At 52.3% G+C, this 12,389-nt stretch overlaps 27 non-coding genes across 27 annotated transcripts; 5 read left to right on the top strand and 22 right to left on the bottom strand.

The window, feature by feature from the left end:
- Nucleotides 1-72: 72 nt before the first annotated feature.
- Nucleotides 73-145, bottom strand: Trnak-uuu (transfer RNA lysine (anticodon UUU)). Its single transcript has one exon. It is a non-coding gene; the product is annotated as a tRNA-Lys (tRNA).
- A 296-nt stretch (nt 146-441) lies between these two features.
- Trnae-uuc (transfer RNA glutamic acid (anticodon UUC)) lies at nt 442-513 on the bottom strand. Its single transcript has one exon. It is a non-coding gene; the product is annotated as a tRNA-Glu (tRNA).
- Nucleotides 514-821: 308 nt separating this feature from the next.
- Nucleotides 822-894, bottom strand: Trnam-cau (transfer RNA methionine (anticodon CAU)). Its single transcript has one exon. It is a non-coding gene; the product is annotated as a tRNA-Met (tRNA).
- Nucleotides 895-1,874: 980 nt separating this feature from the next.
- Trnag-ucc (transfer RNA glycine (anticodon UCC)) lies at nt 1,875-1,946 on the top strand. The gene has a single exon. It is a non-coding gene; the product is annotated as a tRNA-Gly (tRNA).
- A 274-nt stretch (nt 1,947-2,220) lies between these two features.
- Nucleotides 2,221-2,302, bottom strand: Trnas-aga (transfer RNA serine (anticodon AGA)). The gene has a single exon. It is a non-coding gene; the product is annotated as a tRNA-Ser (tRNA).
- A 139-nt stretch (nt 2,303-2,441) lies between these two features.
- Trnak-uuu (transfer RNA lysine (anticodon UUU)) lies at nt 2,442-2,514 on the bottom strand. Its single transcript has one exon. It is a non-coding gene; the product is annotated as a tRNA-Lys (tRNA).
- Nucleotides 2,515-2,810: 296 nt separating this feature from the next.
- On the bottom strand, nt 2,811-2,882 carry Trnae-uuc (transfer RNA glutamic acid (anticodon UUC)). Its single transcript has one exon. It is a non-coding gene; the product is annotated as a tRNA-Glu (tRNA).
- A 308-nt stretch (nt 2,883-3,190) lies between these two features.
- Trnam-cau (transfer RNA methionine (anticodon CAU)) lies at nt 3,191-3,263 on the bottom strand. The gene has a single exon. It is a non-coding gene; the product is annotated as a tRNA-Met (tRNA).
- A 980-nt stretch (nt 3,264-4,243) lies between these two features.
- On the top strand, nt 4,244-4,315 carry Trnag-ucc (transfer RNA glycine (anticodon UCC)). Its single transcript has one exon. It is a non-coding gene; the product is annotated as a tRNA-Gly (tRNA).
- A 274-nt stretch (nt 4,316-4,589) lies between these two features.
- Nucleotides 4,590-4,671, bottom strand: Trnas-aga (transfer RNA serine (anticodon AGA)). Its single transcript has one exon. It is a non-coding gene; the product is annotated as a tRNA-Ser (tRNA).
- Nucleotides 4,672-4,810: 139 nt separating this feature from the next.
- On the bottom strand, nt 4,811-4,883 carry Trnak-uuu (transfer RNA lysine (anticodon UUU)). The gene has a single exon. It is a non-coding gene; the product is annotated as a tRNA-Lys (tRNA).
- Nucleotides 4,884-5,179: 296 nt separating this feature from the next.
- On the bottom strand, nt 5,180-5,251 carry Trnae-uuc (transfer RNA glutamic acid (anticodon UUC)). The gene has a single exon. It is a non-coding gene; the product is annotated as a tRNA-Glu (tRNA).
- A 308-nt stretch (nt 5,252-5,559) lies between these two features.
- On the bottom strand, nt 5,560-5,632 carry Trnam-cau (transfer RNA methionine (anticodon CAU)). Its single transcript has one exon. It is a non-coding gene; the product is annotated as a tRNA-Met (tRNA).
- Nucleotides 5,633-6,612: 980 nt separating this feature from the next.
- On the top strand, nt 6,613-6,684 carry Trnag-ucc (transfer RNA glycine (anticodon UCC)). Its single transcript has one exon. It is a non-coding gene; the product is annotated as a tRNA-Gly (tRNA).
- Nucleotides 6,685-6,959: 275 nt separating this feature from the next.
- Trnas-aga (transfer RNA serine (anticodon AGA)) lies at nt 6,960-7,041 on the bottom strand. Its single transcript has one exon. It is a non-coding gene; the product is annotated as a tRNA-Ser (tRNA).
- Nucleotides 7,042-7,180: 139 nt separating this feature from the next.
- Trnak-uuu (transfer RNA lysine (anticodon UUU)) lies at nt 7,181-7,253 on the bottom strand. Its single transcript has one exon. It is a non-coding gene; the product is annotated as a tRNA-Lys (tRNA).
- Nucleotides 7,254-7,549: 296 nt separating this feature from the next.
- Trnae-uuc (transfer RNA glutamic acid (anticodon UUC)) lies at nt 7,550-7,621 on the bottom strand. Its single transcript has one exon. It is a non-coding gene; the product is annotated as a tRNA-Glu (tRNA).
- A 308-nt stretch (nt 7,622-7,929) lies between these two features.
- Nucleotides 7,930-8,002, bottom strand: Trnam-cau (transfer RNA methionine (anticodon CAU)). Its single transcript has one exon. It is a non-coding gene; the product is annotated as a tRNA-Met (tRNA).
- Nucleotides 8,003-8,981: 979 nt separating this feature from the next.
- Trnag-ucc (transfer RNA glycine (anticodon UCC)) lies at nt 8,982-9,053 on the top strand. Its single transcript has one exon. It is a non-coding gene; the product is annotated as a tRNA-Gly (tRNA).
- A 274-nt stretch (nt 9,054-9,327) lies between these two features.
- Trnas-aga (transfer RNA serine (anticodon AGA)) lies at nt 9,328-9,409 on the bottom strand. The gene has a single exon. It is a non-coding gene; the product is annotated as a tRNA-Ser (tRNA).
- A 139-nt stretch (nt 9,410-9,548) lies between these two features.
- Trnak-uuu (transfer RNA lysine (anticodon UUU)) lies at nt 9,549-9,621 on the bottom strand. Its single transcript has one exon. It is a non-coding gene; the product is annotated as a tRNA-Lys (tRNA).
- A 296-nt stretch (nt 9,622-9,917) lies between these two features.
- Trnae-uuc (transfer RNA glutamic acid (anticodon UUC)) lies at nt 9,918-9,989 on the bottom strand. Its single transcript has one exon. It is a non-coding gene; the product is annotated as a tRNA-Glu (tRNA).
- A 308-nt stretch (nt 9,990-10,297) lies between these two features.
- On the bottom strand, nt 10,298-10,370 carry Trnam-cau (transfer RNA methionine (anticodon CAU)). Its single transcript has one exon. It is a non-coding gene; the product is annotated as a tRNA-Met (tRNA).
- A 980-nt stretch (nt 10,371-11,350) lies between these two features.
- Nucleotides 11,351-11,422, top strand: Trnag-ucc (transfer RNA glycine (anticodon UCC)). The gene has a single exon. It is a non-coding gene; the product is annotated as a tRNA-Gly (tRNA).
- A 274-nt stretch (nt 11,423-11,696) lies between these two features.
- On the bottom strand, nt 11,697-11,778 carry Trnas-aga (transfer RNA serine (anticodon AGA)). Its single transcript has one exon. It is a non-coding gene; the product is annotated as a tRNA-Ser (tRNA).
- A 139-nt stretch (nt 11,779-11,917) lies between these two features.
- On the bottom strand, nt 11,918-11,990 carry Trnak-uuu (transfer RNA lysine (anticodon UUU)). The gene has a single exon. It is a non-coding gene; the product is annotated as a tRNA-Lys (tRNA).
- A 296-nt stretch (nt 11,991-12,286) lies between these two features.
- Trnae-uuc (transfer RNA glutamic acid (anticodon UUC)) lies at nt 12,287-12,358 on the bottom strand. The gene has a single exon. It is a non-coding gene; the product is annotated as a tRNA-Glu (tRNA).
- Nucleotides 12,359-12,389: the final 31 nt, after the last annotated feature.

The following is a 12,389-nucleotide window of genomic DNA, read 5'->3' as shown; positions in this document are numbered from 1 at the left end:
GAACTCCGTGCACTGATTACGGCAGGGCTACCGTCGCTACGAGACGAGCCATTACGGAAACGTTAAAATCTTCGCCCGGACAGGGACTTGAACCCTGGACCCTTAGGTTAAAAGCCTAATGCTCTACCGACTGAGCTATCCGGGCTCACGCTCGTTGTGGATGGAGCGGCTGCAAGCAATGTAGATAACTGGAACGCGTGTGTAGGCGTACTACGGTAATTTCTGGCTTCTGGCGTAACTGGCGACTTCACCGACTTCCCACTGACGCTGGTAGCAGCCCAACAGCGGACCAGTGCCTCTTCTCCCTTTATTCCGGTGCCGACAGTAATTGCATCATGTGCCTGTTTTCCCCGATTACGTTCGGTCGAAGCTTCGGAAGGTGGGCGACAAACGACAGTTCGAAGGCCAAAACATGGATCGTTGAGTGCGCAAAAACTTCCGTTCCGGTACCGGGAATCGAACCCGGGCCTCCTGGGTGAAAGCCAGGTATCCTAGCCACTAGACCACACCGGATTTGGTCGACAAGCGTGAGGTTTTCTCCGTCTCCTCTCGTATTTCGTGCTGAATCTGGACTCAGTGCAGTTCTCCGTTTGCGAGCATATTTGCGCCTACAGACTGGCATGGCGCACAGCTCGAAATTGACTATTCATTATTTTACTCCTAACAAGGGAAGAGAAAGATCAAAGTTGTACGTTGTCATAATTGGAAATAAACATATTGACGCTGAGGCGTAGACTCCTTGTGGATAACGAACGACAATTAAGTTCGTTCCCTAGCAACAGCAACGCCGTTAATTCAGCCATGATGTACAGCAAATTAAATGCCCCGGGTGAGGATCGAACTCACGACCTTAAGATTATGAGACTTACGCGCTACCTACTGCGCTACCGAGGCACGTTGCAAGTATCGTTACAGGAAACTTGGTAAGTCTCTCATATTAGAGATAGTTTGCGCTTTCTCAAGAATCTGTTGTGTTGCTACACGTGCTTTCCCTACTTGCTAGATTAAACTGCTGCCGCAGCTTTTTCAACGGAACGCAGCACTGCCCGAGTTTACAGTACATCGCCCTTGCGGCACCTGAACACAGCGGCCTGTTGGGCCAGGCCGACGTCAGAGTTCAGAAATAGCACGCGACCGTTCAAGTACGGTCTATTGCGTGCTGCGTGTATGGTTCTTCTCACAGCGAATCCTGCTATACATTCCTGAGGCTGGCGCAGCTCAGGCGAGGAATCGGCGCGGCAGCGTTATAGCGAGAACAGCAGAACGATGCATCAGCCGGGAATCTAACCCGAGCCGTCCGCATGCTAAGCGAGCATTCACCAATTTTTTTTTTTTTTTTTTTGTTCCCATTTCTTTCGTTGCATTTGTTAGGGGCGGACGTCCGATGGCGCCCGTTCAAGTTCATCGTTGACTCGGTCTTTTATTACAGAGGGCTGATAACTCTCAGACCGAACACGCTGAGCTATCGTGCCGGCAAGCCTTAAGATTATGAGACTTACGCGCTGCCTACTGCACTACTGAGGCACATGCCATTGAACCACCGATGCTCGACAAGCTGCCCGTGCTTCCCGAGCACTTTTCTGCAGGGGAAAGTGGGATTGCCACCCAGCGACGTCGGATACAACCGAAAAAAGTGCTACACACGCGGAGTGCTCCACTACACTGCCTTAAAACGAATGCTCATCTCTATCGTGTGAGTAACCTTGCGGCCGCGGCGACTAGTCTTGTCCAAAGACGCAGCGTGCGTGGAGGCGCTACCCGAATGCGTGTGGATGCACCCTCCTACCTCGTAAAGCGCCTGCAGCTACTATCACCGTGGGCCGCTGCTGGCGGGCAGGAAGCCGACACAGCGGGGCGTTGCGAGCATCGGCTGTGCGGTGGTGGTGTAATGGTGAGCATAGTTGCCTTCCAAGCAGTTGATCCGGGTTCGATTCCCGGCCACCGCAAGTGGCGCTAGTTTTTTCGTATGAGTATGTGAGCCGCGTGCTGTTAAATGAAGGTTTTTTTCGTCGTAGCTCCACGCAGGCCATCCTGTAGTATGTCCCGACTTGTCCCGACTTTGCTCGGCTGACGCGAAAGCTGACGCTTGGAATTCGCCCTTATCAAAAGGACAGGCACTATAAACGGCTGTGAGAGGCGAGGTGTGGAGAGGTACCAAAACGACAGGCAATCTGCGAAATTTTCTGCTCGTTGTTCTTAAACAAAAAAAGAAAAAACCGACGCAGTCGGTAGGACTCGAACCTACGCTCCCAGAGGGAATCTGATTTCTAGTCAGACGCCTTAACCACTCGGCCACGACTGCTCGTAACGGAAGTTTCCCTGGAATCGTGAAAAACCCAACCGGTCTGCGCAGAATGTTGACAGGAAACGAACTCCGTGCACTGATTACGGCAGGGCTACCGTCGCTACGAGACGAGCCATTACGGAAACGTTAAAATCTTCGCCCGGACAGGGACTTGAACCCTGGACCCTTAGGTTAAAAGCCTAATGCTCTACCGACTGAGCTATCCGGGCTCACGCTCGTTGTGGATGGAGCGGCTGCAAGCAATGTAGATAACTGGAACGCGTGTGTAGGCGTACTACGGTAATTTCTGGCTTCTGGCGTAACTGGCGACTTCACCGACTTCCCACTGACGCTGGTAGCAGCCCAACAGCGGACCAGTGCCTCTTCTCCCTTTATTCCGGTGCCGACAGTAATTGCATCATGTGCCTGTTTTCCCCGATTACGTTCGGTCGAAGCTTCGGAAGGTGGGCGACAAACGACAGTTCGAAGGCCAAAACATGGATCGTTGAGTGCGCAAAAACTTCCGTTCCGGTACCGGGAATCGAACCCGGGCCTCCTGGGTGAAAGCCAGGTATCCTAGCCACTAGACCACACCGGATTTGGTCGACAAGCGTGAGGTTTTCTCCGTCTCCTCTCGTATTTCGTGCTGAATCTGGACTCAGTGCAGTTCTCCGTTTGCGAGCATATTTGCGCCTACAGACTGGCATGGCGCACAGCTCGAAATTGACTATTCATTATTTTACTCCTAACAAGGGAAGAGAAAGATCAAAGTTGTACGTTGTCATAATTGGAAATAAACATATTGACGCTGAGGCGTAGACTCCTTGTGGATAACGAACGACAATTAAGTTCGTTCCCTAGCAACAGCAACGCCGTTAATTCAGCCATGATGTACAGCAAATTAAATGCCCCGGGTGAGGATCGAACTCACGACCTTAAGATTATGAGACTTACGCGCTACCTACTGCGCTACCGAGGCACGTTGCAAGTATCGTTACAGGAAACTTGGTAAGTCTCTCATATTAGAGATAGTTTGCGCTTTCTCAAGAATCTGTTGTGTTGCTACACGTGCTTTCCCTACTTGCTAGATTAAACTGCTGCCGCAGCTTTTTCAACGGAACGCAGCACTGCCCGAGTTTACAGTACATCGCCCTTGCGGCACCTGAACACAGCGGCCTGTTGGGCCAGGCCGACGTCAGAGTTCAGAAATAGCACGCGACCGTTCAAGTACGGTCTATTGCGTGCTGCGTGTATGGTTCTTCTCACAGCGAATCCTGCTATACATTCCTGAGGCTGGCGCAGCTCAGGCGAGGAATCGGCGCGGCAGCGTTATAGCGAGAACAGCAGAACGATGCATCAGCCGGGAATCTAACCCGAGCCGTCCGCATGCTAAGCGAGCATTCACCAAATTTTTTTTTTTTTTTTTTGTTCCCATTTCTTTCGTTGCATTTGTTAGGGGCGGACGTCCGATGGCGCCCGTTCAAGTTCATCGTTGACTCGGTCTTTTATTACAGAGGGCTGATAACTCTCAGACCGAACACGCTGAGCTATCGTGCCGGCAAGCCTTAAGATTATGAGACTTACGCGCTGCCTACTGCACTACTGAGGCACATGCCATTGAACCACCGATGCTCGACAAGCTGCCCGTGCTTCCCGAGCACTTTTCTGCAGGGGAAAGTGGGATTGCCACCCAGCGACGTCGGATACAACCGAAAAAAGTGCTACACACGCGGAGTGCTCCACTACACTGCCTTAAAACGAATGCTCATCTCTATCGTGTGAGTAACCTTGCGGCCGCGGCGACTAGTCTTGTCCAAAGACGCAGCGTGCGTGGAGGCGCTACCCGAATGCGTGTGGATGCACCCTCCTACCTCGTAAAGCGCCTGCAGCTACTATCACCGTGGGCCGCTGCTGGCGGGCAGGAAGCCGACACAGCGGGGCGTTGCGAGCATCGGCTGTGCGGTGGTGGTGTAATGGTGAGCATAGTTGCCTTCCAAGCAGTTGATCCGGGTTCGATTCCCGGCCACCGCAAGTGGCGCTAGTTTTTTCGTATGAGTATGTGAGCCGCGTGCTGTTAAATGAAGGTTTTTTTCGTCGTAGCTCCACGCAGGCCATCCTGTAGTATGTCCCGACTTGTCCCGACTTTGCTCGGCTGACGCGAAAGCTGACGCTTGGAATTCGCCCTTATCAAAAGGACAGGCACTATAAACGGCTGTGAGAGGCGAGGTGTGGAGAGGTACCAAAACGACAGGCAATCTGCGAAATTTTCTGCTCGTTGTTCTTAAACAAAAAAAGAAAAAACCGACGCAGTCGGTAGGACTCGAACCTACGCTCCCAGAGGGAATCTGATTTCTAGTCAGACGCCTTAACCACTCGGCCACGACTGCTCGTAACGGAAGTTTCCCTGGAATCGTGAAAAACCCAACCGGTCTGCGCAGAATGTTGACAGGAAACGAACTCCGTGCACTGATTACGGCAGGGCTACCGTCGCTACGAGACGAGCCATTACGGAAACGTTAAAATCTTCGCCCGGACAGGGACTTGAACCCTGGACCCTTAGGTTAAAAGCCTAATGCTCTACCGACTGAGCTATCCGGGCTCACGCTCGTTGTGGATGGAGCGGCTGCAAGCAATGTAGATAACTGGAACGCGTGTGTAGGCGTACTACGGTAATTTCTGGCTTCTGGCGTAACTGGCGACTTCACCGACTTCCCACTGACGCTGGTAGCAGCCCAACAGCGGACCAGTGCCTCTTCTCCCTTTATTCCGGTGCCGACAGTAATTGCATCATGTGCCTGTTTTCCCCGATTACGTTCGGTCGAAGCTTCGGAAGGTGGGCGACAAACGACAGTTCGAAGGCCAAAACATGGATCGTTGAGTGCGCAAAAACTTCCGTTCCGGTACCGGGAATCGAACCCGGGCCTCCTGGGTGAAAGCCAGGTATCCTAGCCACTAGACCACACCGGATTTGGTCGACAAGCGTGAGGTTTTCTCCGTCTCCTCTCGTATTTCGTGCTGAATCTGGACTCAGTGCAGTTCTCCGTTTGCGAGCATATTTGCGCCTACAGACTGGCATGGCGCACAGCTCGAAATTGACTATTCATTATTTTACTCCTAACAAGGGAAGAGAAAGATCAAAGTTGTACGTTGTCATAATTGGAAATAAACATATTGACGCTGAGGCGTAGACTCCTTGTGGATAACGAACGACAATTAAGTTCGTTCCCTAGCAACAGCAACGCCGTTAATTCAGCCATGATGTACAGCAAATTAAATGCCCCGGGTGAGGATCGAACTCACGACCTTAAGATTATGAGACTTACGCGCTACCTACTGCGCTACCGAGGCACGTTGCAAGTATCGTTACAGGAAACTTGGTAAGTCTCTCATATTAGAGATAGTTTGCGCTTTCTCAAGAATCTGTTGTGTTGCTACACGTGCTTTCCCTACTTGCTAGATTAAACTGCTGCCGCAGCTTTTTCAACGGAACGCAGCACTGCCCGAGTTTACAGTACATCGCCCTTGCGGCACCTGAACACAGCGGCCTGTTGGGCCAGGCCGACGTCAGAGTTCAGAAATAGCACGCGACCGTTCAAGTACGGTCTATTGCGTGCTGCGTGTATGGTTCTTCTCACAGCGAATCCTGCTATACATTCCTGAGGCTGGCGCAGCTCAGGCGAGGAATCGGCGCGGCAGCGTTATAGCGAGAACAGCAGAACGATGCATCAGCCGGGAATCTAACCCGAGCCGTCCGCATGCTAAGCGAGCATTCACCAATTTTTTTTTTTTTTTTTTTGTTCCCATTTCTTTCGTTGCATTTGTTAGGGGCGGACGTCCGATGGCGCCCGTTCAAGTTCATCGTTGACTCGGTCTTTTATTACAGAGGGCTGATAACTCTCAGACCGAACACGCTGAGCTATCGTGCCGGCAAGCCTTAAGATTATGAGACTTACGCGCTGCCTACTGCACTACTGAGGCACATGCCATTGAACCACCGATGCTCGACAAGCTGCCCGTGCTTCCCGAGCACTTTTCTGCAGGGGAAAGTGGGATTGCCACCCAGCGACGTCGGATACAACCGAAAAAAGTGCTACACACGCGGAGTGCTCCACTACACTGCCTTAAAACGAATGCTCATCTCTATCGTGTGAGTAACCTTGCGGCCGCGGCGACTAGTCTTGTCCAAAGACGCAGCGTGCGTGGAGGCGCTACCCGAATGCGTGTGGATGCACCCTCCTACCTCGTAAAGCGCCTGCAGCTACTATCACCGTGGGCCGCTGCTGGCGGGCAGGAAGCCGACACAGCGGGGCGTTGCGAGCATCGGCTGTGCGGTGGTGGTGTAATGGTGAGCATAGTTGCCTTCCAAGCAGTTGATCCGGGTTCGATTCCCGGCCACCGCAAGTGGCGCTAGTTTTTTCGTATGAGTATGTGAGCCGCGTGCTGTTAAATGAAGGTTTTTTTCGTCGTAGCTCCACGCAGGCCATCCTGTAGTATGTCCCGACTTGTCCCGACTTTGCTCGGCTGACGCGAAAGCTGACGCTTGGAATTCGCCCCTTATCAAAAGGACAGGCACTATAAACGGCTGTGAGAGGCGAGGTGTGGAGAGGTACCAAAACGACAGGCAATCTGCGAAATTTTCTGCTCGTTGTTCTTAAACAAAAAAAGAAAAAACCGACGCAGTCGGTAGGACTCGAACCTACGCTCCCAGAGGGAATCTGATTTCTAGTCAGACGCCTTAACCACTCGGCCACGACTGCTCGTAACGGAAGTTTCCCTGGAATCGTGAAAAACCCAACCGGTCTGCGCAGAATGTTGACAGGAAACGAACTCCGTGCACTGATTACGGCAGGGCTACCGTCGCTACGAGACGAGCCATTACGGAAACGTTAAAATCTTCGCCCGGACAGGGACTTGAACCCTGGACCCTTAGGTTAAAAGCCTAATGCTCTACCGACTGAGCTATCCGGGCTCACGCTCGTTGTGGATGGAGCGGCTGCAAGCAATGTAGATAACTGGAACGCGTGTGTAGGCGTACTACGGTAATTTCTGGCTTCTGGCGTAACTGGCGACTTCACCGACTTCCCACTGACGCTGGTAGCAGCCCAACAGCGGACCAGTGCCTCTTCTCCCTTTATTCCGGTGCCGACAGTAATTGCATCATGTGCCTGTTTTCCCCGATTACGTTCGGTCGAAGCTTCGGAAGGTGGGCGACAAACGACAGTTCGAAGGCCAAAACATGGATCGTTGAGTGCGCAAAAACTTCCGTTCCGGTACCGGGAATCGAACCCGGGCCTCCTGGGTGAAAGCCAGGTATCCTAGCCACTAGACCACACCGGATTTGGTCGACAAGCGTGAGGTTTTCTCCGTCTCCTCTCGTATTTCGTGCTGAATCTGGACTCAGTGCAGTTCTCCGTTTGCGAGCATATTTGCGCCTACAGACTGGCATGGCGCACAGCTCGAAATTGACTATTCATTATTTTACTCCTAACAAGGGAAGAGAAAGATCAAAGTTGTACGTTGTCATAATTGGAAATAAACATATTGACGCTGAGGCGTAGACTCCTTGTGGATAACGAACGACAATTAAGTTCGTTCCCTAGCAACAGCAACGCCGTTAATTCAGCCATGATGTACAGCAAATTAAATGCCCCGGGTGAGGATCGAACTCACGACCTTAAGATTATGAGACTTACGCGCTACCTACTGCGCTACCGAGGCACGTTGCAAGTATCGTTACAGGAAACTTGGTAAGTCTCTCATATTAGAGATAGTTTGCGCTTTCTCAAGAATCTGTTGTGTTGCTACACGTGCTTTCCCTACTTGCTAGATTAAACTGCTGCCGCAGCTTTTTCAACGGAACGCAGCACTGCCCGAGTTTACAGTACATCGCCCTTGCGGCACCTGAACACAGCGGCCTGTTGGGCCAGGCCGACGTCAGAGTTCAGAAATAGCACGCGACCGTTCAAGTACGGTCTATTGCGTGCTGCGTGTATGGTTCTTCTCACAGCGAATCCTGCTATACATTCCTGAGGCTGGCGCAGCTCAGGCGAGGAATCGGCGCGGCAGCGTTATAGCGAGAACAGCAGAACGATGCATCAGCCGGGAATCTAACCCGAGCCGTCCGCATGCTAAGCGAGCATTCACCAATTTTTTTTTTTTTTTTTTGTTCCCATTTCTTTCGTTGCATTTGTTAGGGGCGGACGTCCGATGGCGCCCGTTCAAGTTCATCGTTGACTCGGTCTTTTATTACAGAGGGCTGATAACTCTCAGACCGAACACGCTGAGCTATCGTGCCGGCAAGCCTTAAGATTATGAGACTTACGCGCTGCCTACTGCACTACTGAGGCACATGCCATTGAACCACCGATGCTCGACAAGCTGCCCGTGCTTCCCGAGCACTTTTCTGCAGGGGAAAGTGGGATTGCCACCCAGCGACGTCGGATACAACCGAAAAAAGTGCTACACACGCGGAGTGCTCCACTACACTGCCTTAAAACGAATGCTCATCTCTATCGTGTGAGTAACCTTGCGGCCGCGGCGACTAGTCTTGTCCAAAGACGCAGCGTGCGTGGAGGCGCTACCCGAATGCGTGTGGATGCACCCTCCTACCTCGTAAAGCGCCTGCAGCTACTATCACCGTGGGCCGCTGCTGGCGGGCAGGAAGCCGACACAGCGGGGCGTTGCGAGCATCGGCTGTGCGGTGGTGGTGTAATGGTGAGCATAGTTGCCTTCCAAGCAGTTGATCCGGGTTCGATTCCCGGCCACCGCAAGTGGCGCTAGTTTTTTCGTATGAGTATGTGAGCCGCGTGCTGTTAAATGAAGGTTTTTTTCGTCGTAGCTCCACGCAGGCCATCCTGTAGTATGTCCCGACTTGTCCCGACTTTGCTCGGCTGACGCGAAAGCTGACGCTTGGAATTCGCCCTTATCAAAAGGACAGGCACTATAAACGGCTGTGAGAGGCGAGGTGTGGAGAGGTACCAAAACGACAGGCAATCTGCGAAATTTTCTGCTCGTTGTTCTTAAACAAAAAAAGAAAAAACCGACGCAGTCGGTAGGACTCGAACCTACGCTCCCAGAGGGAATCTGATTTCTAGTCAGACGCCTTAACCACTCGGCCACGACTGCTCGTAACGGAAGTTTCCCTGGAATCGTGAAAAACCCAACCGGTCTGCGCAGAATGTTGACAGGAAACGAACTCCGTGCACTGATTACGGCAGGGCTACCGTCGCTACGAGACGAGCCATTACGGAAACGTTAAAATCTTCGCCCGGACAGGGACTTGAACCCTGGACCCTTAGGTTAAAAGCCTAATGCTCTACCGACTGAGCTATCCGGGCTCACGCTCGTTGTGGATGGAGCGGCTGCAAGCAATGTAGATAACTGGAACGCGTGTGTAGGCGTACTACGGTAATTTCTGGCTTCTGGCGTAACTGGCGACTTCACCGACTTCCCACTGACGCTGGTAGCAGCCCAACAGCGGACCAGTGCCTCTTCTCCCTTTATTCCGGTGCCGACAGTAATTGCATCATGTGCCTGTTTTCCCCGATTACGTTCGGTCGAAGCTTCGGAAGGTGGGCGACAAACGACAGTTCGAAGGCCAAAACATGGATCGTTGAGTGCGCAAAAACTTCCGTTCCGGTACCGGGAATCGAACCCGGGCCTCCTGGGTGAAAGCCAGGTATCCTAGCCACTAGACCACACCGGATTTGGTCGACAAGCGTGAGGTTTTCTCCGTCTCCTCTCGTATTTCGTGCTGAATCTGGACTCAGTGCAGTTCTCCGTTTGCGAGCATATTTGCGCCTACAGACTGGCATGGCGCACAGCTCGAAATTGACTATTCATTATTTTACTCCTAACAAGGGAAGAGAAAGATCAAAGTTGTACGTTGTCATAATTGGAAATAAACATATTGACGCTGAGGCGTAGACTCCTTGTGGATAACGAACGACAATTAAGTTCGTTCCCTAGCAACAGCAACGCCGTTAATTCAGCCATGATGTACAGCAAATTAAATGCCCCGGGTGAGGATCGAACTCACGACCTTAAGATTATGAGACTTACGCGCTACCTACTGCGCTACCGAGGCACGTTGCAAGTATCGTTACAGGAAACTTGGTAAGTCTCTCATATTAGAGATAGTTTGCGCTTTCTCAAGAATCTGTTGTGTTGCTACACGTGCTTTCCCTACTTGCTAGATTAAACTGCTGCCGCAGCTTTTTCAACGGAACGCAGCACTGCCCGAGTTTACAGTACATCGCCCTTGCGGCACCTGAACACAGCGGCCTGTTGGGCCAGGCCGACGTCAGAGTTCAGAAATAGCACGCGACCGTTCAAGTACGGTCTATTGCGTGCTGCGTGTATGGTTCTTCTCACAGCGAATCCTGCTATACATTCCTGAGGCTGGCGCAGCTCAGGCGAGGAATCGGCGCGGCAGCGTTATAGCGAGAACAGCAGAACGATGCATCAGCCGGGAATCTAACCCGAGCCGTCCGCATGCTAAGCGAGCATTCACCAATTTTTTTTTTTTTTTTTTTGTTCCCATTTCTTTCGTTGCATTTGTTAGGGGCGGACGTCCGATGGCGCCCGTTCAAGTTCATCGTTGACTCGGTCTTTTATTACAGAGGGCTGATAACTCTCAGACCGAACACGCTGAGCTATCGTGCCGGCAAGCCTTAAGATTATGAGACTTACGCGCTGCCTACTGCACTACTGAGGCACATGCCATTGAACCACCGATGCTCGACAAGCTGCCCGTGCTTCCCGAGCACTTTTCTGCAGGGGAAAGTGGGATTGCCACCCAGCGACGTCGGATACAACCGAAAAAAGTGCTACACACGCGGAGTGCTCCACTACACTGCCTTAAAACGAATGCTCATCTCTATCGTGTGAGTAACCTTGCGGCCGCGGCGACTAGTCTTGTCCAAAGACGCAGCGTGCGTGGAGGCGCTACCCGAATGCGTGTGGATGCACCCTCCTACCTCGTAAAGCGCCTGCAGCTACTATCACCGTGGGCCGCTGCTGGCGGGCAGGAAGCCGACACAGCGGGGCGTTGCGAGCATCGGCTGTGCGGTGGTGGTGTAATGGTGAGCATAGTTGCCTTCCAAGCAGTTGATCCGGGTTCGATTCCCGGCCACCGCAAGTGGCGCTAGTTTTTTCGTATGAGTATGTGAGCCGCGTGCTGTTAAATGAAGGTTTTTTTCGTCGTAGCTCCACGCAGGCCATCCTGTAGTATGTCCCGACTTGTCCCGACTTTGCTCGGCTGACGCGAAAGCTGACGCTTGGAATTCGCCCTTATCAAAAGGACAGGCACTATAAACGGCTGTGAGAGGCGAGGTGTGGAGAGGTACCAAAACGACAGGCAATCTGCGAAATTTTCTGCTCGTTGTTCTTAAACAAAAAAAGAAAAAACCGACGCAGTCGGTAGGACTCGAACCTACGCTCCCAGAGGGAATCTGATTTCTAGTCAGACGCCTTAACCACTCGGCCACGACTGCTCGTAACGGAAGTTTCCCTGGAATCGTGAAAAACCCAACCGGTCTGCGCAGAATGTTGACAGGAAACGAACTCCGTGCACTGATTACGGCAGGGCTACCGTCGCTACGAGACGAGCCATTACGGAAACGTTAAAATCTTCGCCCGGACAGGGACTTGAACCCTGGACCCTTAGGTTAAAAGCCTAATGCTCTACCGACTGAGCTATCCGGGCTCACGCTCGTTGTGGATGGAGCGGCTGCAAGCAATGTAGATAACTGGAACGCGTGTGTAGGCGTACTACGGTAATTTCTGGCTTCTGGCGTAACTGGCGACTTCACCGACTTCCCACTGACGCTGGTAGCAGCCCAACAGCGGACCAGTGCCTCTTCTCCCTTTATTCCGGTGCCGACAGTAATTGCATCATGTGCCTGTTTTCCCCGATTACGTTCGGTCGAAGCTTCGGAAGGTGGGCGACAAACGACAGTTCGAAGGCCAAAACATGGATCGTTGAGTGCGCAAAAACTTCCGTTCCGGTACCGGGAATCGAACCCGGGCCTCCTGGGTGAAAGCCAGGTATCCTAGCCACTAGACCACACCGGATTTGGTCGACAAGCGTGAGGTTTTCTCCGTC

This window comes from Schistocerca serialis, unplaced genomic scaffold (assembly GCF_023864345.2).
Source record: "Schistocerca serialis cubense isolate TAMUIC-IGC-003099 unplaced genomic scaffold, iqSchSeri2.2 HiC_scaffold_1375, whole genome shotgun sequence".
Classification (NCBI taxonomy): domain Eukaryota; kingdom Metazoa; phylum Arthropoda; class Insecta; order Orthoptera; family Acrididae; genus Schistocerca; species Schistocerca serialis.
Note: the sequence above shows the minus strand (reverse complement) of the source record. Positions and strands in the feature narration are given on the sequence as shown.